This window comes from Oncorhynchus mykiss, unplaced genomic scaffold (assembly GCF_013265735.2).
Source record: "Oncorhynchus mykiss isolate Arlee unplaced genomic scaffold, USDA_OmykA_1.1 un_scaffold_404, whole genome shotgun sequence".
Classification (NCBI taxonomy): domain Eukaryota; kingdom Metazoa; phylum Chordata; class Actinopteri; order Salmoniformes; family Salmonidae; genus Oncorhynchus; species Oncorhynchus mykiss.
This window is the reverse complement of record NW_023493851.1, coordinates 80,903-107,961: the sequence shown is the minus strand read 5'-3', so window position 1 is coordinate 107,961 and position 27,059 is coordinate 80,903. Positions and strand designations below refer to the sequence as shown.

The following is a 27,059-nucleotide window of genomic DNA, read 5'->3' as shown; positions in this document are numbered from 1 at the left end:
TCATTCAGGTCGCAGACTCCCCTATAGGCATGGTTTGAAACCCCCTCCTGACAACTTTTTAGCGCCTGCATGTCATGCACCTTTGTAAAATCCAGTTGAAAAATAATGACTTAAGGTAACGTAATGACACCTAGTTATATGAGTCGTGATAACTATCGTATTTTTAATATTCTGCAAAAACAGCTAGTTGATGAGAGGCTGAAAGAGAATTGCAAGAATCGCCGCAATTTCACAGGCGGGCCCAAACAGGCAAATAACAAAAATAATCTCGGAACGCAGTAACTCGTCGGTTCGTTGTCAGTGGATTGTATTGGCGGGAAGAACAAAATATCGTCTGCAGGGTAATCGAAGTCGCCAAATCTAATGTCAAGTCACAGGTGAGCTGCCTTGTTAAACCCTAAAAATAAATAATACACGATTGCGTTGAAATGACCATTAAGCCATTTGTAAGGATTTCCCCCATGTGGACCTGTTGTCACTCTTACCCTGATGGTTGCTGATATTTCCAGACACTTTTTCAGTCTTATCTGAGGAATTTTATCATTTATATCAGAATGGCCATATTCTGATGCCAGTTTAGCGCTCATTCAATGGCGATTTACTACTCTTTCCCATTGAAGGCCATATTGAGGTTAAATCAATGAATGGACTTTTTAATTTATAAAAACAAATGACTATTGAAAGTGCAAGTCAGTATCGTGCATAGTTGTTCTGGTCTCTGTGGTGATTTTAGTGCGTTGTTCATATTTCTACTTTTACCGCATACACTTTAACCCGATACCCAATTACTGTGCTGTAGTCAGGATGGCCGAGCGGTCTAAGGCGCTGCGTTCAGGTCGCAGTCTCCCATGGAGGCGTGGGTTCAAATCCCACTTCTGACAGTTTTTTAGTGCCTCTCAGGAGTCATGCTGCTCAGCAGTAATAATAAGAATGATGAAATAACAACTTCACACAGTGAAATAACAATTCATAATAAACACTCTCAAATGCAGACCTTCTGGAGCTGAGCAAAGATCAAGGTTAAATAAGAAAACAGCTGGACTTAATAACAAATTAATGAGGGGAACATTTTGTGTTATTGCATTATAATGAGTTACTGCATTATCTTTCAGTTGTTAAATTTCACTTTCTGTAGGCTATGCCTGTTGGCCCATTCACTCCTAACAAGCCTGTTTTCTTCTGTCAACGTTGTCGTGGCCGAGTCGTTAAGGCGATGGACTAGAAATCCATTAGGATCTTCCTGCGCAGGTTCAAATCCTGCCGACAATGAAAATGCATTTTTTTGACCCCTCCGGAGGTTGAAGTTTAGTCGTGTTTCTTATACCAATCGCATCCTCTCAGATCTCCGCAAGTACATAGGGATTAGTTGTCCATTTGGGATAGGACTGCAGGCCATCTATCCCACTTCACACCTTTACACACCTGGTTATCCAGCCTTCTAGCTCTATAGGCCACAGTTGCATAGGTTACAGGTTTGTAGTCAAGCCACAGATTTCAGGTGAGATCCCATGATACACTCAACAATACAACAACACGATTCTCATGAATAACCATTAAGCCATTTGCTAAGATTTCCCCCATTTTGACATGTGGAAACCTGTTGTCACTCTTACCCTGACGGGAAGCTCCAGACACTTTTTTGGTCCTATCTGAGGCATTTTTAAATTCATGTCAAATTGGCCATATTCTGAAGACACTCTTATAGTCTGCAGGGTAATCCAACTGGCCACATCTAAAGTCAAGCCACAGGTAACAGGTGAGAAACCTTGTTAAACCCTAAAAGAAAAAGAAAAAACTCGATTGCATTGAAAATAACCATTAAGTCATTCAGGTCGCAGACTCCCCTATAGGCATGGTTTGAAACCCCCTCCTGACAACTTTTTAGCGCCTGCATGTCATGCACCTTTGTAAAATCCAGTTGAAAAATAAATGACTTAAGGTAACGTAAATGACACTTAGTTAATATGAGTAGTGAATAACTATCGTATTTTTAATATTCTGCAAAAACAGCTAGTTGATGAGAGGCTGAAAGAGAATTGCAAGAATCGCGCAATTTCACAGGCGGGCCCCAAACAGGCAAATAACAAAAATAATCTCGGAACGCAGAACTCGTCGGTCGTTGTCAGTGGATTGTATTGGCGGGAAGAACAAAAATATCGTCTGCAGGGTAATCGAAGTCGCCAAATCTAATGTCAAGTCACAGGTGAGCTGCCTTGTTAAACCCTAAAAATAAATAATAACACGATTGCGTTGAAATGACTCATTAAGCCATTTGTAAGGATTTCCCCCATGTGGACCTGTTGTCACTCTTACCCTGATGGTTGCTGATATTTCCAGACACTTTTTCAGTCTTATCTGAGGAATTTTATCATTTATATCAGAATGGCCATATTCTGATGCCAGTTTAGCGCTCATTCAATGGCGATTTACTACTCTTTCCCATTGAAGGCCATATTGAGGTTAAATCAATGAATGGACTTTTTAATTTATAAAAACAAATGACTATTGAAAGTGCAAGTCAGTATCGTGCATAGTTGTTCTGGTCTCTGTGGTGATTTTAGAGCGTTGTTCATATTTCTACTTTTACCGCATACACTTTAACCCGATACCCAATTACTGTGCTGTAGTCAGGATGGCCGAGCGGTCTAAGGCGCTGCGTTCAGGTCGCAGTCTCCCATGGAGGCGTGGGTTCAAATCCCACTTCTGACAGTTTTTTAGTGCCTCTCAGGAGTCATGCTGCTCAGCAGTAATAATAAGAATGATGAAATAACAACTTCACACAGTGAAATAACAATTCATAATAAACACTCTCAAATGCAGACCTTCTGGAGCTGAGCAAAGATCAAGGTTAAATAAGAAAACAGCTGGACTTAATAACAAATTAATGAGGGGAACATTTTGTGTTATTGCATTATAATGAGTTACTGCATTATCTTTCAGTTGTTAAATTTCACTTTCTGTAGGCTATGCCTGTTGGCCCATTCACTCCTAACAAGCTTGTTTTCTTCTGTCAACGTTGTCGTGGCCGAGTGGTTAAGGCGATGGACTAGAAATCCATTAGGATCTTCCTGCGCAGGTTCAAATCCTGCCGACAACGAAAATTCATTTTTTTGACCCCTCCCGAGGTTGAAGTTTAGTCGTGTTTCTTATACCAATCGCATCCTCTCAGATCTCCGCAAGTACATAGGGATTAGTTGTCCATTTGGGATAGGACTGCAGGCCATCTATCCCACTTCACACCTTTACACACCTGGTTATCCAGCCTACTAGCTCTCTAGGCCACAGTAGCATAGGTTACAGGTTTGTAGTCAAGCCACAGATTTCAGGTGAGATCCCATGATACACTCAACAATACAACAACACGATTCTCATGAATAACCATGAAGCCATTTGCTAAGATTTCCCCCATTTTGACATGTGGAAACCTGTTGTCACTCTTACCCTGACGGGAAGCTCCAGACACTTTTTTGGTCCTATCTGAGGCATTTTTAAATTCATGTCAAATTGGCCATATTCTGAAGACACTCTTATAGTCTGCAGGGTAATCCAACTGGCCACATCTAAAGTCAAGCCACAGGTAACAGGTGAGAAACCTTGTTAAACCCTAAAAGAAAAAGAAAAAACTCGATTGCATTGAAAATAACCATTAAGTCATTCAGGTCGCAGACTCCCCTATAGGCATGGTTTGAAACCCCCTCCTGACAACTTTTTAGCGCCTGCATGTCATGCACCTTTGTAAAATCCAGTTGAAAAATAAATGACTTAAGGTAACGTAAATGACACCTAGTTAATATGAGTAGTGAATAACTATCGTATTTTAATATTCTGCAAAAACAGCTAGTTGATGAGAGGCTGAAAGAGAATTGCAAGAATCGCGCAATTTCACAGGCGGGCCCCAAACAGGCAAATAACAAAAATAATCTCGGAACGCAGAACTCGTCGGTCGTTGTCAGTGGATTGTATTGGCGGGAAGAACAAAAATATCGTCTGCAGGGTAATCGAAGTCGCCGCATCTAATGTCAAGTCACAGGTGAGCTGCCTTGTTAAACCCTAAAAATAAATAATAACACAATTGCGTTGAAATGACCCATTAAGCCATTTGTAAGGATTTCCCCCATGTGGACCTGTTGTCACTCTTACCCTGATGGTTGCTGATATTTCCAGACACTTTTTCAGTCTTATCTGAGGAATTTTATCATTTATATCAGAATGGCCATATTCTGATGCCAGTTTAGCGCTCATTCAATGACGATTTACTACTCTTTCCCATTGAAGGCCATATTGAGGTTAAATCAATGACTGGACTTTTTAATTTATAAAAACAAATTACTATTGAAAGTGCAAGTCAGTATCGTGCATAGTTGTTCTGGTCTCTGTGGTGATTTTAGAGCGTTGTTCATATTTCTACTTTTACCGCATACACTTTAACCCGATACCCAGTTACTGTGCTGTAGTCAGGATGGCCGAGCGTTCTAAGGCGCTGCGTTCAGGTCGCAGTCTCCCATGGAGGCGTGGGTTCAAATCCCACTTCTGACAGTTTTTTAGTGCCTCTCAGGAGTCATGCTGCTCAGCAGTAATAATAAGAATGATGAAATAACAACTTCACACAGTGAAATAGCAATTCATAATAAACACTCTCAAATGCAGACCTTCTGGAGCTGAGCAAAGATCAAGGTTAAATAAGAAAACAGCTGGACTTAATAACAAATGAATGAGGGGAACATTTTGTGTTATTGCATTATAATGAGTTACTGCATTATCTTTCAGTTGTTAAATTTCACTTTCTGTAGGCTATGCCTGTTGGCCCATTCACTCCTAACAAGCCTGTTTTCTTCTGTCAACGTTGTCGTGGCCGAGTGGTTAAGGCGATGGACTAGAAATCCATTAGGATCTTCCTGCGCAGGTTCAAATCCTGCCGACAATGAAAATGCATTTTTTTGACCCCTCCGGAGGTTGAAGTTTAGTCGTGTTTCTTATACCAATCGCATCCTCTCAGATCTCCGCAAGTACATAGGGATTAGTTGTCCATTTGGGATAGGACTGCAGGCCATCTATCCCACTTCACACCTTTACACACCTGGTTATCCAGCCTTCTAGCTCTATAGGCCACAGTTGCATAGGTTACAGGTTTGTAGTCAAGCCACAGATTTCAGGTGAGATCCCATGATACACTTAACAATACAACAACACGATTCTCATGAATAACCATTAAGCCATTTGCTAAGATTTCCCCCATTTTGACATGTGGAAACCTGTTGTCACTCTTACCCTGACGGGAAGCTCCAGACACTTTTTTGGTCCTATCTGAGGCATTTTTAAATTCATGTCAAATTGGCCATATTCTGAAGACACTCTTATAGTCTGCAGGGTAATCGAACTGGCCACATCTAAAGTCAAGCCACAGGTAACAGGTGAGAAACCTTGTTAAACCCTAAAAGAAAAAGAATAAACTTGATTGCATTGAAAATAACCATTAAGTCATTCAGGTCGCAGACTCCCCTATAGGCATGGTTTGAAACCACCTCCTGACAACTTTTTAGCGCCTGCATGTCATGCACCTTTGTAAAATCCAGTTGAAAAATAAATGACTTAAGGTAACGTAAATGACACCTAGTTAATATGAGTAGTGAATAACTATCGTATTTTTAATATTCTGCAAAAACAGCTAGTTGATGAGAGGCTGAAAGAGAATTGCAAGAATCGCGCAATTTCACAGGCGGGCCCCAAACAGGCAAATAACAAAAATAATCTCGGAACGCAGAACTCGTCGGTCGTTGTCAGTGGATTGTATTGGCGGGAAGAACAAAAATATCGTCTGCAAGGTAATCGAAGTCGCCACATCTAATGCCAAGTCACAGGTGAGCTGCCTTGTTAAACCCTAAAAATAAATAATAACACGATTGCGTTGAAATGACCCATTAAGCCATTTGTAAGGATTTCCCCCATGTGGACCTGTTGTCACTCTTACCCTGATGGTTGCTGATATTTCCAGACACTTTTTCAGTCTTATCTGAGGAATTTTATCATTTATATCAGAATGGCCATATTCTGATGCCAGTTTAGCGCTCATTCAATGGCGATTTACTACTCTTTCCCATTGAAGGCCATATTGAGGTTAAATCAATGACTGGACTTTTTAATTTATAAAAACAAATGACTATTGAATGTGCAAGTCAGTATCGTGCATAGTTGTTCTGGTCTCTGTGGTGATTTTAGAGCGTTGTTCATATTTCTACTTTTACCGCATACACTTTAACCCGATACCCAATTACTGTGCTGTAGTCAGGATGGCCGAGCGGTCTAAGGCGCTGCGTTCAGGTCGCAGTCTCCCATGGAGGCGTGGGTTCAAATCCCACTTCTGACAGTTTTTTAGTGCCTCTCAGGAGTCATGCTGCTCAGCAGTAATAATAAGAATGATGAAATAACAACTTCACACAGTGAAATAACAATTCATAATAAACACTCTCAAATGCAGACCTTCTGGAGCTGAGCAAAGATCAAGGTTAAATAAGAAAACAGCTGGACTTAATAACAAATGAATGAGGGGAACATTTTGTGTTATTGCATTATAATGAGTTACTGCATTATCTTTCAGTTGTTAAATTTCACTTTCTGTAGGCTATGCCTGTTGGCCCATTCACTCCTAACAAGCCTGTTTTCTTCTGTCAATGTTGTCGTGGCCGAGTGGTTAAGGCAATGGACTAGAAATCCATTAGGATCTTCCTGCGCATGTTCAAATCCTGCCGACAATGAAAATGCATTTTTTTGACCCCTCCGGAGGTTGAAGTTTAGTCGTGTTTCTTATACCAATCGCATCCTCTCAGATCTCCGCAAGTACATAGGGATTAGTTGTCCATTTGGGATAGGACTGCAGGCCATCTATCCCACTTCACACCTTTACACACCTGGTTATCCAGCCTTCTAGCTCTATAGGCCACAGTTGCATAGGTTACAGGTTTGTAGTCAAGCCACAGATTTCAGGTGAGATCCCATGATACACTTAACAATACAACAACACGATTCTCATGAATAACCATTAAGCCATTTGCTAAGATTTCCCCCATTTTGACATGTGGAAACCTGTTGTCACTCTTACCCTGACGGGAAGCTCCAGACACTTTTTTGGTCCTATCTGAGGCATTTTTAAATTCATGTCAAATTGGCCATATTCTGAAGACACTCTTATAGTCTGCAGGGTAATCCAACTGGCCACATCTAAAGTCAAGCCACAGGTAACAGGTGAGAAACCTTGTTAAACCCTAAAAGAAAAAGAAAAAACTTGATTGCATTGAAAATAACCATTAAGTCATTCAGGTCGCAGACTCCCCTATAGGCATGGTTTGAAACCACCTCCTGACAACTTTTTAGCGCCTGCATGTCATGCACCTTTGTAAAATCCAGTTGAAAAATAAATGACTTAAGGTAACGTAAATGACACCTAGTTAATATGAGTAGTGAATAACTATCGTATTTTTAATATTCTGCAAAAACAGCTAGTTGATGAGAGGCTGAAAGAGAATTGCAAGAATCGCGCAATTTCACAGGCGGGCCCCAAACAGGCAAATAACAAAAATAATCTCGGAACGCAGAACTCGTCGGTCGTTGTCAGTGGATTGTATTGGCGGGAAGAACAAAAATATCGTCTGCAGGGTAATCGAAGTCGCCACATCTAATGCCAAGTCACAGGTGAGCTGCCTTGTTAAACCCTAAAAATAAATAATAACACGATTGCGTTGAAATGACCCATTAAGCCATTTGTAAGGATTTCCCCCATGTGGACCTGTTGTCACTCTTACCCTGATGGTTGCTGATATTTCCAGACACTTTTTCAGTCTTATCTGAGGAATTTTATCATTTATATCAGAATGGCCATATTCTGATGCCAGTTTAGCGCTCATTCAATGGCGATTTACTACTCTTTCCCATTGAAGGCCATATTGAGGTTAAATCAATGACTGGACTTTTTAATTTATAAAAACAAATGACTATTGAATGTGCAAGTCAGTATCGTGCATAGTTGTTCTGGTCTCTGTGGTGATTTTAGAGCGTTGTTCATATTTCTACTTTTACCGCATACACTTTAACCCGATACCCAATTACTGTGCTGTAGTCAGGATGGCCGAGCGGTCTAAGGCGCTGCGTTCAGGTCGCAGTCTCCCATGGAGGCGTGGGTTCAAATCCCACTTCTGACAGTTTTTTAGTGCCTCTCAGGAGTCATGCTGCTCAGCAGTAATAATAAGAATGATGAAATAACAACTTCACACAGTGAAATAACAATTCATAATAAACACTCTCAAATGCAGACCTTCTGGAGCTGAGCAAAGATCAAGGTTAAATAAGAAAACAGCTGGACTTAATAACAAATGAATGAGGGGAACATTTTGTGTTATTGCATTATAATGAGTTACTGCATTATCTTTCAGTTGTTAAATTTCACTTTCTGTAGGCTATGCCTGTTGGCCCATTCACTCCTAACAAGCCTGTTTTCTTCTGTCAACGTTGTCGTGGCCGAGTGGTTAAGGCGATGGACTAGAAATCCATTAGGATCTTCCTGCGCATGTTCAAATCCTGCCGACAATGAAAATGCATTTTTTTGACCCCTCCGGAGGTTGAAGTTTAGTCGTGTTTCTTATACCAATCGCATCCTCTCAGATCTCCGCAAGTACATAGGGATTAGTTGTCCATTTGGGATAGGACTGCAGGCCATCTATCCCACTTCACACCTTTACACACCTGGTTATCCAGCCTTCTAGCTCTATAGGCCACAGTTGCATAGGTTACAGGTTTGTAGTCAAGCCACAGATTTCAGGTGAGATCCCATGATACACTTAACAATACAACAACACGATTCTCATGAATAACCATTAAGCCATTTGCTAAGATTTCCCCCATTTTGACATGTGGAAACCTGTTGTCACTCTTACCCTGACGGGAAGCTCCAGACACTTTTTTGGTCCTATCTGAGGCATTTTTAAATTCATGTCAAATTGGCCATATTCTGAAGACACTCTTATAGTCTGCAGGGTAATCGAACTGGCCACATCTAAAGTCAAGCCACAGGTAACAGGTGAGAAACCTTGTTAAACCCTAAAAGAAAAAGAAAAAACTTGATTGCATTGAAAATAACCATTAAGTCATTCAGGTCGCAGACTCCCCTATAGGCATGGTTTGAAACCACCTCCTGACAACTTTTTAGCGCCTGCATGTCATGCACCTTTGTAAAATCCAGTTGAAAAATAAATGACTTAAGGTAACGTAAATGACACCTAGTTAATATGAGTAGTGAATAACTATCGTATTTTTATTATTCTGCAAAAACAGCTAGTTGATGAGAGGCTGAAAGAGAATTGCAAGAATCGCGCAATTTCACAGGCGGGCCCCAAACAGGCAAATAACAAAAATAATCTCGGAACGCAGAACTCGTCGGTCGTTGTCAGTGGATTGTATTGGCGGGAAGAACAAAAATATCGTCTGCAGGGTAATCGAAGTCGCCACATCTAATGCCAAGTCACAGGTGAGCTGCCTTGTTAAACCCTAAAAATAAATAATAACACGATTGCGTTGAAATGACCCATTAAGCCATTTGTAAGGATTTCCCCCATGTGGACCTGTTGTCACTCTTACCCTGATGGTTGCTGATATTTCCAGACACTTTTTCAGTCTTATCTGAGGAATTTTATCATTTATATCAGAATGGCCATATTCTGATGCCAGTTTAGCGCTCATTCAATGGCGATTTACTACTCTTTCCCATTGAAGGCCATATTGAGGTTAAATCAATGACTGGACTTTTTAATTTATAAAAACAAATGACTATTGAATGTGCAAGTCAGTATCGTGCATAGTTGTTCTGGTCTCTGTGGTGATTTTAGAGCGTTGTTCATATTTCTACTTTTACCGCATACACTTTAACCCGATACCCAATTACTGTGCTGTAGTCAGGATGGCCGAGCGGTCTAAGGCGCTGCGTTCAGGTCGCAGTCTCCCATGGAGGCGTGGGTTCAAATCCCACTTCTGACAGTTTTTTAGTGCCTCTCAGGAGTCATGCTGCTCAGCAGTAATAATAAGAATGATGAAATAACAACTTCACACAGTGAAATAACAATTCATAATAAACACTCTCAAATGCAGACCTTCTGGAGCTGAGCAAAGATCAAGGTTAAATAAGAAAACAGCTGGACTTAATAACAAATGAATGAGGGGAACATTTTGTGTTATTGCATTATAATGAGTTACTGCATTATCTTTCAGTTGTTAAATTTCACTTTCTGTAGGCTATGCCTGTTGGCCCATTCACTCCTAACAAGCCTGTTTTCTTCTGTCAACGTTGTCGTGGCCGAGTGGTTAAGGCGATGGACTAGAAATCCATTAGGATCTTCCTGCGCATGTTCAAATCCTGCCGACAATGAAAATGCATTTTTTTGACCCCTCCGGAGGTTGAAGTTTAGTCGTGTTTCTTATACCAATCGCATCCTCTCAGATCTCCGCAAGTACATAGGGATTAGTTGTCCATTTGGGATAGGACTGCAGGCCATCTATCCCACTTCACACCTTTACACACCTGGTTATCCAGCCTTCTAGCTCTATAGGCCACAGTTGCATAGGTTACAGGTTTGTAGTCAAGCCACAGATTTCAGGTGAGATCCCATGATACACTTAACAATACAACAACACGATTCTCATGAATAACCATTAAGCCATTTGCTAAGATTTCCCCCATTTTGACATGTGGAAACCTGTTGTCACTCTTACCCTGACGGGAAGCTCCAGACACTTTTTTGGTCCTATCTGAGGCATTTTTAAATTCATGTCAAATTGGCCATATTCTGAAGACACTCTTATAGTCTGCAGGGTAATCGAACTGGCCACATCTAAAGTCAAGCCACAGGTAACAGGTGAGAAACCTTGTTAAACCCTAAAAGAAAAAGAAAAAACTTGATTGCATTGAAAATAACCATTAAGTCTTTCAGGTCGCAGACTCCCCTATAGGCATGGTTTGAAACCACCTCCTGACAACTTTTTAGCGCCTGCATGTCATGCACCTTTGTAAAATCCAGTTGAAAAATAAATGACTTAAGGTAACGTAAATGACACCTAGTTAATATGAGTAGTGAATAACTATCGTATTTTTAATATTCTGCAAAAACAGCTAGTTGATGAGAGGCTGAAAGAGAATTGCAAGAATCGCGCAATTTCACAGGCGGGCCCCAAACAGGCAAATAACAAAAATAATCTCGGAACGCAGAACTCGTCGGTCGTTGTCAGTGGATTGTATTGGCGGGAAGAACAAAAATATCGTCTGCAGGGTAATCGAAGTCGCCACATCTAATGTCAAGTCACAGGTGAGCTGCCTTGTTAAACCCTAAAAATAAATAATAACACGATTGCGTTGAAATGACCCATTAAGCCATTTGTAAGGATTTCCCCCATGTGGACCTGTTGTCACTCTTACCCTGATGGTTGCTGATATTTCCAGACACTTTTTCAGTCTTATCTGAGGAATTTTATCATTTATATCAGAATGGCCATATTCTGATGCCAGTTTAGCGCTCATTCAATGGCGATTTACTACTCTTTCCCATTGAAGGCCATATTGAGGTTAAATCAATGACTGGACTTTTTAATTTATAAAAACAAATGACTATTGAATGTGCAAGTCAGTATCGTGCATAGTTGTTCTGGTCTCTGTGGTGATTTTAGAGCGTTGTTCATATTTCTACTTTTACCGCATACACTTTAACCCGATACCCAGTTACTGTGCTGTAGTCAGGATGGCCGAGCGGTCTAAGGCGCTGCGTTCAGGTCGCAGTCTCCCATGGAGGCGTGGGTTCAAATCCCACTTCTGACAGTTTTTTAGTGCCTCTCAGGAGCCATGCTGCTCAGCAGTAATAATAAGAATGATGAAATAACAACTTCACACAGTGAAATAACAATTCATAATAAACACTCTCAAAAGCAGACCTTCTGGAGCTGAGCAAAGATCAAGGTTAAATAAGAAAACAGCTGGACTTAATAACAAATGAATGAGGGGAACATTTTGTGTTATTGCATTATAATGAGTTACTGCATTATCTTTCAGTTGTTAAATTTCACTTTCTGTAGGCTATGCCTGTTGGCCCATTCACTCCTAACAAGCCTGTTTTCTTCTGTCAACGTTGTCGTGGCCGAGTCGTTAAGGCGATGGACTAGAAATCCATTAGGATCTTCCTGCGCAGGTTCAAATCCTGCCGACAATGAAAATGCATTTTTTTGACCCCTCCGGAGGTTGAAGTTTAGTCGTGTTTCTTATACCAATCGCATCCTCTCAGATCTCCGCAAGTACATAGGGATTAGTTGTCTATTTGGGATAGGACTGCAGGCCATCTATCCCACTTCACACCTTTACACACCTGGTTATCCAGCCTTCTAGCTCTATAGGCCACAGTTGCATAGGTTACAGGTTTGTAGTCAAGCCACAGATTTCAGGTGAGATCCCATGATACACTTAACAATACAACAACACGATTCTCATGAATAACCATTAAGCCATTTGCTAAGATTTCCCCCATTTTGACATGTGGAAACCTGTTGTCACTCTTACCCTGACGGGAAGCTCCAGACACTTTTTTGGTCCTATCTGAGGCATTTTTAAATTCATGTCAAATTGGCCATATTCTGAAGACACTCTTATAGTCTGCAGGGTAATCGAACTGGCCACATCTAAAGTCAAGCCACAGGTAACAGGTGAGAAACCTTGTTAAACCCTAAAAGAAAAAGAAAAAACTTGATTGCATTGAAAATAACCATTAAGTCATTCAGGTCGCAGACTCCCCTATAGGCATGGTTTGAAACCACCTCCTGACAACTTTTTAGCGCCTGCATGTCATGCACCTTTGTAAAATCCAGTTGAAAAATAAATGACTTAAGGTAACGTAAATGACACCTAGTTAATATGAGTAGTGAATAACTATCGTATTTTTAATATTCTGCAAAAACAGCTAGTTGATGAGAGGCTGAAAGAGAATTGCAAGAATCGCGCAATTTCACAGGCGGGCCCCAAACAGGCAAATAACAAAAATAATCTCGGAACGCAGAACTCGTCGGTCGTTGTCAGTGGATTGTATTGGCGGGAAGAACAAAAATATCGTCTGCAGGGTAATCGAAGTCGCCACATCTAATGCCAAGTCACAGGTGAGCTGCCTTGTTAAACCCTAAAAATAAATAATAACACGATTGCGTTGAAATGACCCATTAAGCCATTTGTAAGGATTTCCCCCATGTGGACCTGTTGTCACTCTTACCCTGATGGTTGCTGATATTTCCAGACACTTTTTCAGTCTTATCTGAGGAATTTTATCATTTATATCAGAATGGCCATATTCTGATGCCAGTTTAGCGCTCATTCAATGGCGATTTACTACTCTTTCCCATTGAAGGCCATATTGAGGTTAAATCAATGACTGGACTTTTTAATTTATAAAAACAAATGACTATTGAATGTGCAAGTCAGTATCGTGCATAGTTGTTCTGGTCTCTGTGGTGATTTTAGAGCGTTGTTCATATTTCTACTTTTACCGCATACACTTTAACCCGATACCCAATTACTGTGCTGTAGTCAGGATGGCCGAGCGGTCTAAGGCGCTGCGTTCAGGTTGCAGTCTCCCATGGAGGCGTGGGTTCAAATCCCACTTCTGACAGTTTTTTAGTGCCTCTCAGGAGTCATGCTGCTCAGCAGTAATAATAAGAATGATGAAATAACAACTTCACACAGTGAAATAACAATTCATAATCAACACTCTCAAATGCAGACCTTCTGGAGCTGAGCAAAGATCAAGGTTAAATAAGAAAACAGCTGGACTTAATAACAAATGAATGAGGGGAACATTTTGTGTTATTGCATTATAATGAGTTACTGCATTATCTTTCAGTTGTTAAATTTCACTTTCTGTAGGCTATGCCTGTTGGCCCATTCACTCCTAACAAGCCTGTTTTCTTCTGTCAACGTTGTCGTGGCCGAGTGGTTAAGGCGATGGACTAGAAATCCATTAGGATCTTCCTGCGCATGTTCAAATCCTGCCGACAATGAAAATGCATTTTTTTGACCCCTCCGGAGGTTGAAGTTTAGTCGTGTTTCTTATACCAATCGCATCCTCTCAGATCTCCGCAAGTACATAGGGATTAGTTGTCCATTTGGGATAGGACTGCAGGCCATCTATCCCACTTCACACCTTTACACACCTGGTTATCCAGCCTTCTAGCTCTATAGGCCACAGTTGCATAGGTTACAGGTTTGTAGTCAAGCCACAGATTTCAGGTGAGATCCCATGATACACTTAACAATACAACAACACGATTCTCATGAATAACCATTAAGCCATTTGCTAAGATTTCCCCCATTTTGACATGTGGAAACCTGTTGTCACTCTTACCCTGACGGGAAGCTCCAGACACTTTTTTGGTCCTATCTGAGGCATTTTTAAATTCATGTCAAATTGGCCATATTCTGAAGACACTCTTATAGTCTGCAGGGTAATCGAACTGGCCACATCTAAAGTCAAGCCACAGGTAACAGGTGAGAAACCTTGTTAAACCCTAAAAGAAAAAGAAAAAACTTGATTGCATTGAAAATAACCATTAAGTCTTTCAGGTCGCAGACTCCCCTATAGGCATGGTTTGAAACCACCTCCTGACAACTTTTTAGCGCCTGCATGTCATGCACCTTTGTAAAATCCAGTTGAAAAATAAATGACTTAAGGTAACGTAAATGACACCTAGTTAATATGAGTAGTGAATAACTATCGTATTTTTAATATTCTGCAAAAACAGCTAGTTGATGAGAGGCTGAAAGAGAATTGCAAGAATCGCGCAATTTCACAGGCGGGCCCCAAACAGGCAAATAACAAAAATAATCTCGGAACGCAGAACTCGTCGGTCGTTGTCAGTGGATTGTATTGGCGGGAAGAACAAAAATATCGTCTGCAGGGTAATCGAAGTCGCCACATCTAATGTCAAGTCACAGGTGAGCTGCCTTGTTAAACCCTAAAAATAAATAATAACACGATTGCGTTGAAATGACCCATTAAGCCATTTGTAAGGATTTCCCCCATGTGGACCTGTTGTCACTCTTACCCTGATGGTTGCTGATATTTCCAGACACTTTTTCAGTCTTATCTGAGGAATTTTATCATTTATATCAGAATGGCCATATTCTGATGCCAGTTTAGCGCTCATTCAATGACGATTTACTACTCTTTCCCATTGAAGGCCATATTGAGGTTAAATCAATGACTGGACTTTTTAATTTATAAAAACAAATGACTATTGAAAGTGCAAGTCAGTATCGTGCATAGTTGTTCTGGTCTCTGTGGTGATTTTAGAGCGTTGTTCATATTTCTACTTTTACCGCATACACTTTAACCCGATACCCAGTTACTGTGCTGTAGTCAGGATGGCCGAGCGGTCTAAGGCGCTGCGTTCAGGTCGCAGTCTCCCATGGAGGCGTGGGTTCAAATCCCACTTCTGACAGTTTTTTAGTGCCTCTCAGGAGCCATGCTGCTCAGCAGTAATAATAAGAATGATGAAATAACAACTTCACAAATTGAAAAAACAATTCATAATAAACACTCTCAAATGCAGACCTTCTGGAGCTGAGCAAAGATCAAGGTTAAATAAGAAAACAGCTGGACTTAATAACAAATGAATGAGGGGAACATTTTGTGTTATTGCATTATAATGAGTTACTGCATTATCTTTCAGTTGTTAAATTTCACTTTCTGTAGGCTATGCCTGTTGGCCCATTCACTCCTAACAAGCCTGTTTTCTTCTGTCAACGTTGTCGTGGCCGAGTGGTTAAGGCGATGGACTAGAAATCCATTAGGATCTTCCTGCACAGGTTCAAATCCTGCCGACAATGAAAATGCATTTTTTTGACCCCTCCGGAGGTTGAAGTTTAGTCGTGTTTCTTATACCAATCGCATCCTCTCAGATCTCCGCAAGTACATAGGGATTAGTTGTCCATTTGGGATAGGACTGCAGGCCATCTATCCCACTTCACACCTTTACACACCTGGTTATCCAGCCTTCTAGCTCTATAGGCCACAGTTGCATAGGTTACAGGTTTGTAGTCAAGCCACAGATTTCAGGTGAGATCCCATGATACACTTAACAATACAACAACACGATTCTCATGAATAACCATTAAGCCATTTGCTAAGATTTCCCCCATTTTGACATGTGGAAACCTGTTGTCACTCTTACCCTGACGGGAAGCTCCAGACACTTTTTTGGTCCTATCTGAGGCATTTTTAAATTCATGTCAAATTGGCCATATTCTGAAGACACTCTTATAGTCTGCAGGGTAATCGAACTGGCCACATCTAAAGTCAAGCCACAGGTAACAGGTGAGAAACCTTGTTAAACCCTAAAAGAAAAAGAAAAAACTTGATTGCATTGAAAATAACCATTAAGTCATTCAGGTCGCAGACTCCCCTATAGGCATGGTTTGAAACCCCCTCCTGACAACTTTTTAGCGCCTGCATGTCATGCACCTTTATAAAATCCAGTTGAAAAATAAATGACTTAAGGTAACGTAAATGACACCTAGTTAATATGAGTAGTGAATAACTATCGTATTTTTAATATTCTGCAAAAACAGCTAGTTGATGAGAGGCTGAAAGAGAATTGCAAGAATCGCGCAATTCCACAGGCGGGCCCCAAACAGGCAAATAACAAAAATAATCTCGGAACGCAGAACTCGTCGGTCGTTGTCAGTGGATTGTATTGGCGGGAAGAACAAAAATATCGTCTGCAGGGTAATCGAAGTCGCCAAATCTAATGTCAAGTCACAGGTGAGCTGCCTTGTTAAACCCTAAAAATAAATAATAACACGATTGCGTTGAAATGACCCATTAAGCCATTTGTAAGGATTTCCCCCATGTGGACCTGTTGTCACTCTTACCCTGATGGTTGCTGATATTTCCAGACACTTTTTCAGTCTTATCTGAGGAATTTTATCATTTATATCAGAATGGCCATATTCTGATGCCAGTTTAGCGCTCATTCAATGGCGATTTACTACTCTTTCCCATTGAAGGCCATATTGAGGTTAAATCAATGAATGGACTTTTTAATTTATAAAAACAAATGACTATTGAAAGTGCAAGTCAGTATCGTGCATAGTTGTTCTGGTCTCTGTGGTGATTTTAGAGCGTTGTTCATATTTCTACTTTTACCGCATACACTTTAACCCGATACCCAATTACTGTGCTGTAGTCAGGATGGCCGAGCGGTCTAAGGCGCTGCGTTCAGGTCGCAGTCTCCCATGGAGGTGTGGGTTCAAATCCCACTTCTGACAGTTTTTTAGTGCCTCTCAGGAGTCATGCTGCTCAGCAGTAATAATAAGAATGATGAAATAACAACTTCACACAGTGAAATAACAATTCATAATAAACACTCTCAAATGCAGACCTTCTGGAGCTGAGCAAAGATCAAGGTTAAATAAGAAAACAGCTGGACTTAATAACAAATTAATGAGGGGAACATTTTGTGTTATTGCATTATAATGAGTTACTACATTATCTTTCAGTTGTTAAATTTCACTTTCTGTAGGCTATGCCTGTTGGCCCATTCACTCCTAACAAGCTTGTTTTCTTCTGTCAACGTTGTCGTGGCCGAGTGGTTAAGGCGATGGACTAGAAATCCATTAGGATCTTTCTGCGCAGGTTCAAATCCTGCCGACAACGAAAATGCATTTTTTTGACCCCTCCCGAGGTTGAAGTTTAGTCGTGTTTCTTATACCAATCGCATCCTCTCAGATCTCCGCAAGTACATAGGGATTAGTTGTCCATTTGGGATAGGACTGCAGGCCATCTATCCCACTTCACACCTTTACACACCTGGTTATCCAGCCTACTAGCTCTCTAGGCCACAGTAGCATAGGTTACAGGTTTGTAGTCAAGCCACAGATTTCAGGTGAGATCCCATGATACACTCAACAATACAACAACACGATTCTCATGAATAACCATGAAGCCATTTGCTAAGATTTCCCCCATTTTGACATGTGGAAACCTGTTGTCACTCTTACCCTGACGGGAAGCTCCAGACACTTTTTTGGTCCTATCTGAGGCATTTTTAAATTCATGTCAAATTGGCCATATTCTGAAGACACTCTTATAGTCTGCAGGGTAATCCAACTGGCCACATCTAAAGTCAAGCCACAGGTAACAGGTGAGAAACCTTGTTAAACCCTAAAAGAAAAAGAAAAAACTCGATTGCATTGAAAATAACCATTAAGTCATTCAGGTCGCAGACTCCCCTATAGGCATGGTTTGAAACCCCCTCCTGACAACTTTTTAGCGCCTGCATGTCATGCACCTTTGTAAAATCCAGTTGAAAAATAAATGACTTAAGGTAACGTAAATGACACCTAGTTAATATGAGTAGTGAATAACTATCGTATTTTTAATATTCTGCAAAAACAGCTAGTTGATGAGAGGCTGAAAGAGAATTGCAAGAATCGCGCAATTTCACAGGCGGGCCCCAAACAGGCAAATAACAAAAATAATCTCGGAACGCAGAACTCGTCGGTCGTTGTCAGTGGATTGTATTGGCGGGAAGAACAAAAATATCGTCTGCAGGGTAATCGAAGTCGCCGCATCTAATGTCAAGTCACAGGTGAGCTGCCTTGTTAAACCCTAAAAATAAATAATAACACGATTGCGTTGAAATGACCCATTAAGCCATTTGTAAGGATTTCCCCCATGTGGACCTGTTGTCACTCTTACCCTGATGGTTGCTGATATTTCCAGACACTTTTTCAGTCTTATCTGAGGAATTTTATCATTTATATCAGAATGGCCATATTCTGATGCCAGTTTAGCGCTCATTCAATGACGATTTACTACTCTTTCCCATTGAAGGCCATATTGAGGTTAAATCAATGACTGGACTTTTTAATTTATAAAAACAAATGACTATTGAAAGTGCAAGTCAGTATCGTGCATAGTTGTTCTGGTCTCTGTGGTGATTTTAGAGCGTTGTTCATATTTCTACTTTTACCGCATACACTTTAACCCGATACCCAGTTACTGTGCTGTAGTCAGGATGGCCGAGCGTTCTAAGGCGCTGCGTTCAGGTTGCAGTCTCCCATGGAGGCGTGGGTTCAAATCCCACTTCTGACAGTTTTTTAGTGCCTCTCAGGAGTCATGCTGCTCAGCAGTAATAATAAGAATGATGAAATAACAACTTCACACAGTGAAATAGCAATTCATAATAAACACTCTCAAATGCAGACCTTCTGGAGCTGAGCAAAGATCAAGGTTAAATAAGAAAACAGCTGGACTTAATAACAAATGAATGAGGGGAACATTTTGTGTTATTGCATTATAATGAGTTACTGCATTATCTTTCAGTTGTTAAATTTCACTTTCTGTAGGCTATGCCTGTTGGCCCATTCACTCCTAACAAGCCTGTTTTCTTCTGTCAACGTTGTCGTGGCCGAGTGGTTAAGGCGATGGACTAGAAATCCATTAGGATCTTCCTGCGCAGGTTCAAATCCTGCCGACAATGAAAATGCATTTTTTTGACCCCTCCGGAGGTTGAAGTTTAGTCGTGTTTCTTATACCAATCGCATCCTCTCAGATCTCCGCAAGTACATAGGGATTAGTTGTCCATTTGGGATAGGACTGCAGGCCATCTATCCCACTTCACACCTTTACACACCTGGTTATCCAGCCTTCTAGCTCTATAGGCCACAGTTGCATAGGTTACAGGTTTGTAGTCAAGCCACAGATTTCAGGTGAGATCCCATGATACACTCAACAATACAACAACACGATTCTCATGAATAACCATTAAGCCATTTGCTAAGATTTCCCCCATTTTGACATGTGGAAACCTGTTGTCACTCTTACCCTGACGGGAAGCTCCAGACACTTTTTTGGTCCTATCTGAGGCATTTTTAAATTCATGTCAAATTGGCCATATTCTGAAGACACTCTTATAGTCTGCAGGGTAATCGAACTGGCCACATCTAAAGTCAAGCCACAGGTAACAGGTGAGAAACCTTGTTAAACCCTAAAAGAAAAAGAAAAAACTTGATTGCATTGAAAATAACCATTAAGTCATTCAGGTCGCAGACTCCCCTATAGGCATGGTTTGAAACCCCCTCCTGACAACTTTTTAGCGCCTGCATGTCATGCACCTTTGTAAAATCCAGTTGAAAAATAAATGACTTAAGGTAACGTAAATGACACCTAGTTAATATGAGTAGTGAATAACTATAGTATTTTTAATATTCTGCAAAAACAGCTAGTTGATGAGAGGCTGAAAGAGAATTGCAAGAATCGCGCAATTTCACAGGCGGGCCCCAAACAGGCAAATAACAAAAATAATCTCGGAACGCAGAACTCGTCGGTCGTTGTCAGTGGATTGTATTGGCGGGAAGAACAAAAATATTGTCTGCAGGGTAATCGAAGTCGCCAAATCTAATGTCAAGTCACAGTTGAGCTGCCTTGTTAAACCCTAAAAATAAATAATAACACGATTGCGTTGAAATGACTCATTAAGCCATTTGTAAGGATTTCCCCCATGTGGACCTGTTGTCACTCTTACCCTGATGGTTGCTGATATTTCCAGACACTTTTTCAGTCTTATCTGAGGAATTTTATCATTTATATCAGAATGGCCATATTCTGATGCCAGTTTAGCGCTCATTCAATGACGATTTACTACTCTTTCCCATTGAAGGCCATATTGAGGTTAAATCAATGACTGGACTTTTTAATTTATAAAAACAAATGACTATTGAAAGTGCAAGTCAGTATCGTGCATAGTTGTTCTGGTCTCTGTGGTGATTTTAGAGCGTTGTTCATATTTCTACTTTTACCGCATACACTTTAACCCGATACCCAGTTACTGTGCTGTAGTCAGGATGGCCGAGCGGTCTAAGGCGCTGCGTTCAGGTCGCAGTCTCCCATGGAGGCGTGGGTTCAAATCCCACTTCTGACAGTTTTTTAGTGCCTCTCAGGAGCCATGCTGCTCAGCAGTAATAATAAGAATGATGAAATAACAACTTCACACAGTGAAATAACAATTCATAATAAACACTCTCAAATGCAGACCTTCTGGAGCTGAGCAAAGATCAAGGTTAAATAAGAAAACAGCTGGACTTAATAACAAATGAATGAGGGGAACATTTTGTGTTATTGCATTATAATGAGTTACTGCATTATCTTTCAGTTGTTAAATTTCACTTTCTGTAGGCTATGCCTGTTGGCCCATTCACTCCTAACAAGCCTGTTTTCTTCTGTCAACGTTGTCGTGGCCGAGTGGTTAAGGCGATGGACTAGAAATCCATTAGGATCTTCCTGCGCAGGTTCAAATCCTGCCGACAATGAAAATGCATTTTTTTGACCCCTCCGGAGGTTGAAGTTTAGTCGTGTTTCTTATACCAATCGCATCCTCTCAGATCTCCGCAAGTACATAGGGATTAGTTGTCCATTTGGGATAGGACTGCAGGCCATCTATCCCACTTCACACCTTTACACACCTGGTTATCCAGCCTTCTAGCTCTATAGGCCACAGTTGCATAGGTTACAGGTTTGTAGTCAAGCCACAGATTTCAGGTGAGATCCCATGATACACTCAACAATACAACAACACGATTCTCATGAATAACCATTAAGCCATTTGCTAAGATTTCCCCCATTTTGACATGTGGAAACCTGTTGTCACTCTTACCCTGACGGGAAGCTCCAGACACTTTTTTGGTCCTATCTGAGGCATTTTTAAATTCATGTCAAATTGGCCATATTCTGAAGACACTCTTATAGTCTGCAGGGTAATCGAACTGGCCACATCTAAAGTCAAGCCACAGGTAACAGGTGAGAAACCTTGTTAAACCCTAAAAGAAAAAGAAAAAACTTGATTGCATTGAAAATAACCATTAAGTCATTCAGGTCGCAGACTCCCCTATAGGCATGGTTTGAAACCCCCTCCTGACAACTTTTTAGCGCCTGCATGTCATGCACCTTTGTAAAATCCAGTTGAAAAATAAATGACTTAAGGTAACGTAAATGACACCTAGTTAATATGAGTAGTGAATAACTATCGTATTTTTAATATTCTGCAAAAACAGCTAGTTGATGAGAGGCTGAAAGAGAATTGCAAGAATCGCGCAATTTCACAGGCGGGCCCCAAACAGGCAAATAACAAAAATAATCTCGGAACGCAGAACTCGTCGGTCGTTGTCAGTGGATTGTATTGGCGGGAAGAACAAAAATATAGTCTGCAGGGTAATCGAAGTCGCCACATCTAATGTCAAGTCACAGGTGAGCTGCCTTGTTAAACCCTAAAAATAAATAATAACACGATTGCGTTGAAATGACTCATTAAGCCATTTTTAAGGATTTCCCCCATGTGGACCTGTTGTCACTCTTACCCTGATGGTTGCTGATATTTCCAGACACTTTTTCAGTCTTATCTGAGGAATTTTATCATTTATATCAGAATGGCCATATTCTGATGCCAGTTTAGCGCTCATTCAATGACGATTTACTACTCTTTCCCATTGAAGGCCATATTGAGGTTAAATCAATGACTGGACTTTTTAATTTATAAAAACAAATGACTATTGAAAGTGCAAGTCAGTATCGTGCATAGTTGTTCTGGTCTCTGTGGTGATTTTAGAGCGTTGTTCATATTTCTACTTTTACCGCATACACTTTAACCCGATACCCAGTTACTGTGCTGTAGTCAGGATGGCCGAGCGGTCTAAGGCGCTGCGTTCAGGTCGCAGTCTCCCATGGAGGCGTGGGTTCAAATCCCACTTCTGACAGTTTCTTAGTGCCTCTCAGGAGTCATGCTTCTCAGCAGTAATAATAAGAATGATGAAATAACAACTTCACACAGTGAAATAACAATTCATAATAAACACTCTCAAATGCAGACCTTCTGGAGCTGAGCAAAGATCAAGGTTAAATAAGAAAACAGCTGGACTTAATAACAAATGAATGAGGGGAACATTTTGTGTTATTGCATTATAATGAGTTACTGCATTATCTTTTAGTTGTTAAATTTCACTTTCTGTAGGCTATGCCTGTTGGCCCATTCACTCCTAACAAGCCTGTTTTCTTCTGTCAACGGTGTCGTGGCCGAGTGGTTAAGGCGATGGACTAGAAATCCATTAGGATCTTCCTGCGCAGGTTCAAATCCTGCCGACAACGAAATTGCATTTTTTTGACCCCTCCGGAGGTTGAAGTTTAGTTGTGTTTCTTATACCAATCGCATCCTCTCAGATCTCCACAAGTACATAGGGATTAGTTGTCCATTTGGGATAGGACTGCAGGCCATCTGTCCCACTTCACACCTTTACACACCTGGTTATCCAGCCTTCTAGCTCTATAGGCCACAGTAGCATAGGTTACAGGTTTGTAGTCAAGCCACAGATTTCAGGTGAGATCCCATGATACACTCAACAATACAACAACACGATTCTCATGAATAACCATGAAGCCATTTGCTAAGATTTCCCCCATTTTGACATGTGGAAACCTGTTGTCACTCTTACCCTGACGGGAAGCTCCAGACACTTTTTTGGTCCTATCTGAGGCATTTTTAAATTCATTTCAAATTGGCCATATTCTGAAGACACTCTTATAGTCTGCAGGGTAATCGAACTGGCCACATCTAAAGTCAAGCCACAGGTAACAGGTGAGAAACCTTGTTAAACCCTAAAAGAAAAAGAAAAAACTTGATTGCATTGAAAATAACCATGAAGTCATTCAGGTCGCAGACCCTATAGGCATGGTTTGAAACCCCCTCCTGACAACTTTTTAGCGCCTGCATGTCATGCACCTTTGTAAAATCCAGTTGAAAAATAAAAGACTTAAGGTAACGTAAATGACACCTAGTTAATATGAGTAGTGAATAACTATCATATTTTTAATATTCTGCAAAAACAGCTAGTTGATGAGAGGCTGAAAGAGAATTGCAAGAATCGCGCAATTTCACAGGCGGGCCCCAAACAGGCAAATAACAAAAATAATCTCGGAACGCAGAACTCGTCGGTCGTTGTCAGTGGATTGTATTGGCTGGAAGAACATAAATATCGTCTGCAGGGCAATCGAAGTCGCCGCATCTAATGTCAAGTCACAGGTGAGCTGCCTTGTTAAACCCTAAAAATAAATAATAACACGATTGCGTTGAAATGACCCATTAAGCCATTTGTAAGGATTTCCCCCATGTGGACCTGTTGTCACTCTTACCCTGATGGTTGCTGATATTTCCAGACACTTTTTCAGTCTTATCTGAGGAATTTTATCATTTATATCAGAATGGCCATATTCTGATGCCAGTTTAGCGCTCATTCAATGACGATTTACTACTCTTTCCCATTGAAGGCCATATTGAGGTTAAATCAATGACTGGACTTTTTAATTTATAAAAACAAATGACTATTGAAAGTGCAAGTCAGTATCGTGCATAGTTGTTCTGGTCTCTGTGGGGATTTTAGAGCGTTGTTCATATTTCTACTTTTACCGCATACACTTTAACCCGATACCCAGTTACTGTGCTGTAGTCAGGATGGCCGAGCGGTCTAAGGCGCTGCGTTCAGGTCGCAGTCTCCCATGGAGGCGTGGGTTCAAATCCCACTTCTGACAGTTTTTTAGTGCCTCTCAGGAGTCATGCTGCTCAGCAGTAATAATAAGAATGATGAAATAACAACTTCACACAGTGAAATAACAATTCATTATAAACACTCTCAAATGCAGACCTTCTGGAGCTGAGCAAAGATCAAGGTTAAATAAGAAAACAGCTGGACTTAATAACAAATGAATGAGGGGAACATTTTGTGTTATTGCATTATAATGAGTTACTGCATTATCTTTCAGTTGTTAAATTTCACTTTCTGTAGGCTATGCCTGTTGGCCCATTCACTCCTAACAAGCCTGTTTTCTTCTGTCAACGGTGTCGTGGCCGAGTGGTTAAGGCGATGGACTAGAAATCCATTAGGATCTTCCTGCGCAGGTTCAAATCCTGCCGACAACGAAATTGCATTTTTTTGACCCCTCCGGAGGTTGAAGTTTAGTCGTGTTTCTTATACCAATCGCATCCTCTCAGATCTCCACAAGTACATAGGGATTAGTTGTCCATTTGGGATAGGACTGCAGGCCATCTGTCCCACTTCAAACCTTTACACACCTGGTTATCCAGCCTTCTAGCTCTATAGGCCACAGTAGCATAGGTTACAGGTTTGTAGTCAAGCCACAGATTTCAGGTGAGATCCCATGATACACTCAACAATACAACAACATGATTCTCATGAATAACCATGAAGCCATTTGCTAAGATTTCCCCCATTTTGACATGTGGAAACCTGTTGTCACTCTTACCCTGACGGGAAGCTCCAGACACTTTTTTGGTCCTATCTGAGGCATTTTTAAATTCATGTCAAATTGGCCATATTCTGAAGACACTCTTATAGTCTGCAGGGTAATCGAACTGGCCACATCTAAAGTCAAGCCACAGGTAACAGGTGAGAAACCTTGTTAAACCCTAAAAGAAAAAGAAAAAACTTGATTGCATTGAAAATAACCATTAAGTCATTCAGGTCGCAGACTCCCCTATAGGCATGGTTTGAAACCCCCTCCTGACAACTTTTTAGCGCCTGCATGTCATGCACCTTTGTAAAATCCAGTTGAAAAATAAATGACTTAAGGTAACGTAAATGACACCTAGTTAATATGAGTAGTGAATAACTATCGTATTTTTAATATTCTGCAAAAACAGCTAGTTGATGAGAGGCTGAAAGAGAATTGCAAGAATCGCGCAATTTCACAGGCGGGCCCCAAACAGGCAAATAACAAAAATAATCTCGGAACGCAGAACTCGTCGGTCGTTGTCAGTGGATTGTATTGGCGGGAAGAACATAAATATCGTCTGCAGGGTAATCGAAGTCGCCGCATCTAATGTCAAGTCACAGGTGAGCTGCCTTGTTAAACCCTAAAAATAAATAATAACACGATTGCGTTGAAATGACCCATTAAGCCATTTGTAAGGATTTCCCCCATGTGGACCTGTTGTCACTCTTACCATGATGGTTGCTGATATTTCCAGACACTTTTTCAGTCTTATCTGAGGAATTTTATCATTTATATCAGAATGGCCATATTCTGATGCCAGTTTAGCGCTCATTCAATGGCGATTTACTACTCTTTCCCATTGAAGGCCATATTGAGGTTAAATCAATGACTGGACTTTTTAATTTATAAAAACAAATGACTATTGAAAGTGCAAGTCAGTATCGTGCATAGTTGTTCTGGTCTCTGTGGTGATTTTAGAGCGTTGTTCATATTTCTACTTTTACCGCATACACTTTAACCCGATACCCAGTTACTGTGCTGTAGTCAGGATGGCCGAGCGGTCTAAGGCGCTGCGTTCAGGTCGCAGTCTCCCATGGAGGCGTGGGTTCAAATCCCACTTCTGACAGTTTTTTAGTGCCTCTCAGGAGTCATGCTGCTCAGCAGTAATAATAAGAATGATGAAATAACAACTTCACACAGTGAAATAACAATTCATTATAAACACTCTCAAATGCAGACCTTCTGGAGCTGAGCAAAGATCAAGGTTAAATAAGAAAACAGCTGGACTTAATAACAAATGAATGAGGGGAACATTTTGTGTTATTGCATTATAATGAGTTACTGCATTATCTTTCAGTTGTTAAATTTCACTTTCTGTAGGCTATGCCTGTTGGCCCATTCACTCCTAACAAGCCTGTTTTCTTCTGTCGACGTTGTCGTGGCCGAGTGGTTAAGGCGATAGACTAGAAATCCATTAGGATCTTACTGCGCAGGTTCAAATCCTGCCGACAACGAAAATGCATTTTTTTGACCCCTCCGGAGGTTGAAGTTTAGTCGTGTTTCTTATACCAATCGCATCCTCTCAGATCTCCGCAAGTACATAGGGATTAGTTGTCCATTTGGGATAGGACTGCAGGCCATCTGTCCCACTTCACACCTTTACACACCTGGTTATCCAGCCTTCTAGCTCTATAGGCCACAGTAGCATAGGTTACA

General features: G+C 40.8%; 12 non-coding genes across 12 annotated transcripts; all 12 read left to right on the top strand.

The window, feature by feature from the left end:
• Positions 1–798: 798 nt before the first annotated feature.
• On the top strand, positions 799–881 carry trnal-cag. Its single transcript has one exon. It is a non-coding gene; the product is annotated as a tRNA-Leu (tRNA).
• Positions 882–2,626: 1,745 nt separating this feature from the next.
• On the top strand, positions 2,627–2,709 carry trnal-cag. Its single transcript has one exon. It is a non-coding gene; the product is annotated as a tRNA-Leu (tRNA).
• Positions 2,710–3,015: 306 nt separating this feature from the next.
• trnas-aga lies at positions 3,016–3,097 on the top strand. The gene has a single exon. It is a non-coding gene; the product is annotated as a tRNA-Ser (tRNA).
• Positions 3,098–6,281: 3,184 nt separating this feature from the next.
• On the top strand, positions 6,282–6,364 carry trnal-cag. The gene has a single exon. It is a non-coding gene; the product is annotated as a tRNA-Leu (tRNA).
• A 1,745-nt stretch (positions 6,365–8,109) lies between these two features.
• On the top strand, positions 8,110–8,192 carry trnal-cag. The gene has a single exon. It is a non-coding gene; the product is annotated as a tRNA-Leu (tRNA).
• A 1,745-nt stretch (positions 8,193–9,937) lies between these two features.
• Positions 9,938–10,020, top strand: trnal-cag. Its single transcript has one exon. It is a non-coding gene; the product is annotated as a tRNA-Leu (tRNA).
• Positions 10,021–11,765: 1,745 nt separating this feature from the next.
• On the top strand, positions 11,766–11,848 carry trnal-cag. The gene has a single exon. It is a non-coding gene; the product is annotated as a tRNA-Leu (tRNA).
• Positions 11,849–15,421: 3,573 nt separating this feature from the next.
• On the top strand, positions 15,422–15,504 carry trnal-cag. The gene has a single exon. It is a non-coding gene; the product is annotated as a tRNA-Leu (tRNA).
• A 5,401-nt stretch (positions 15,505–20,905) lies between these two features.
• On the top strand, positions 20,906–20,988 carry trnal-cag. Its single transcript has one exon. It is a non-coding gene; the product is annotated as a tRNA-Leu (tRNA).
• Positions 20,989–22,733: 1,745 nt separating this feature from the next.
• On the top strand, positions 22,734–22,816 carry trnal-cag. Its single transcript has one exon. It is a non-coding gene; the product is annotated as a tRNA-Leu (tRNA).
• A 1,742-nt stretch (positions 22,817–24,558) lies between these two features.
• On the top strand, positions 24,559–24,641 carry trnal-cag. The gene has a single exon. It is a non-coding gene; the product is annotated as a tRNA-Leu (tRNA).
• Positions 24,642–26,386: 1,745 nt separating this feature from the next.
• Positions 26,387–26,469, top strand: trnal-cag. Its single transcript has one exon. It is a non-coding gene; the product is annotated as a tRNA-Leu (tRNA).
• The last annotated feature ends 590 nt before the right edge of the window (positions 26,470–27,059 follow it).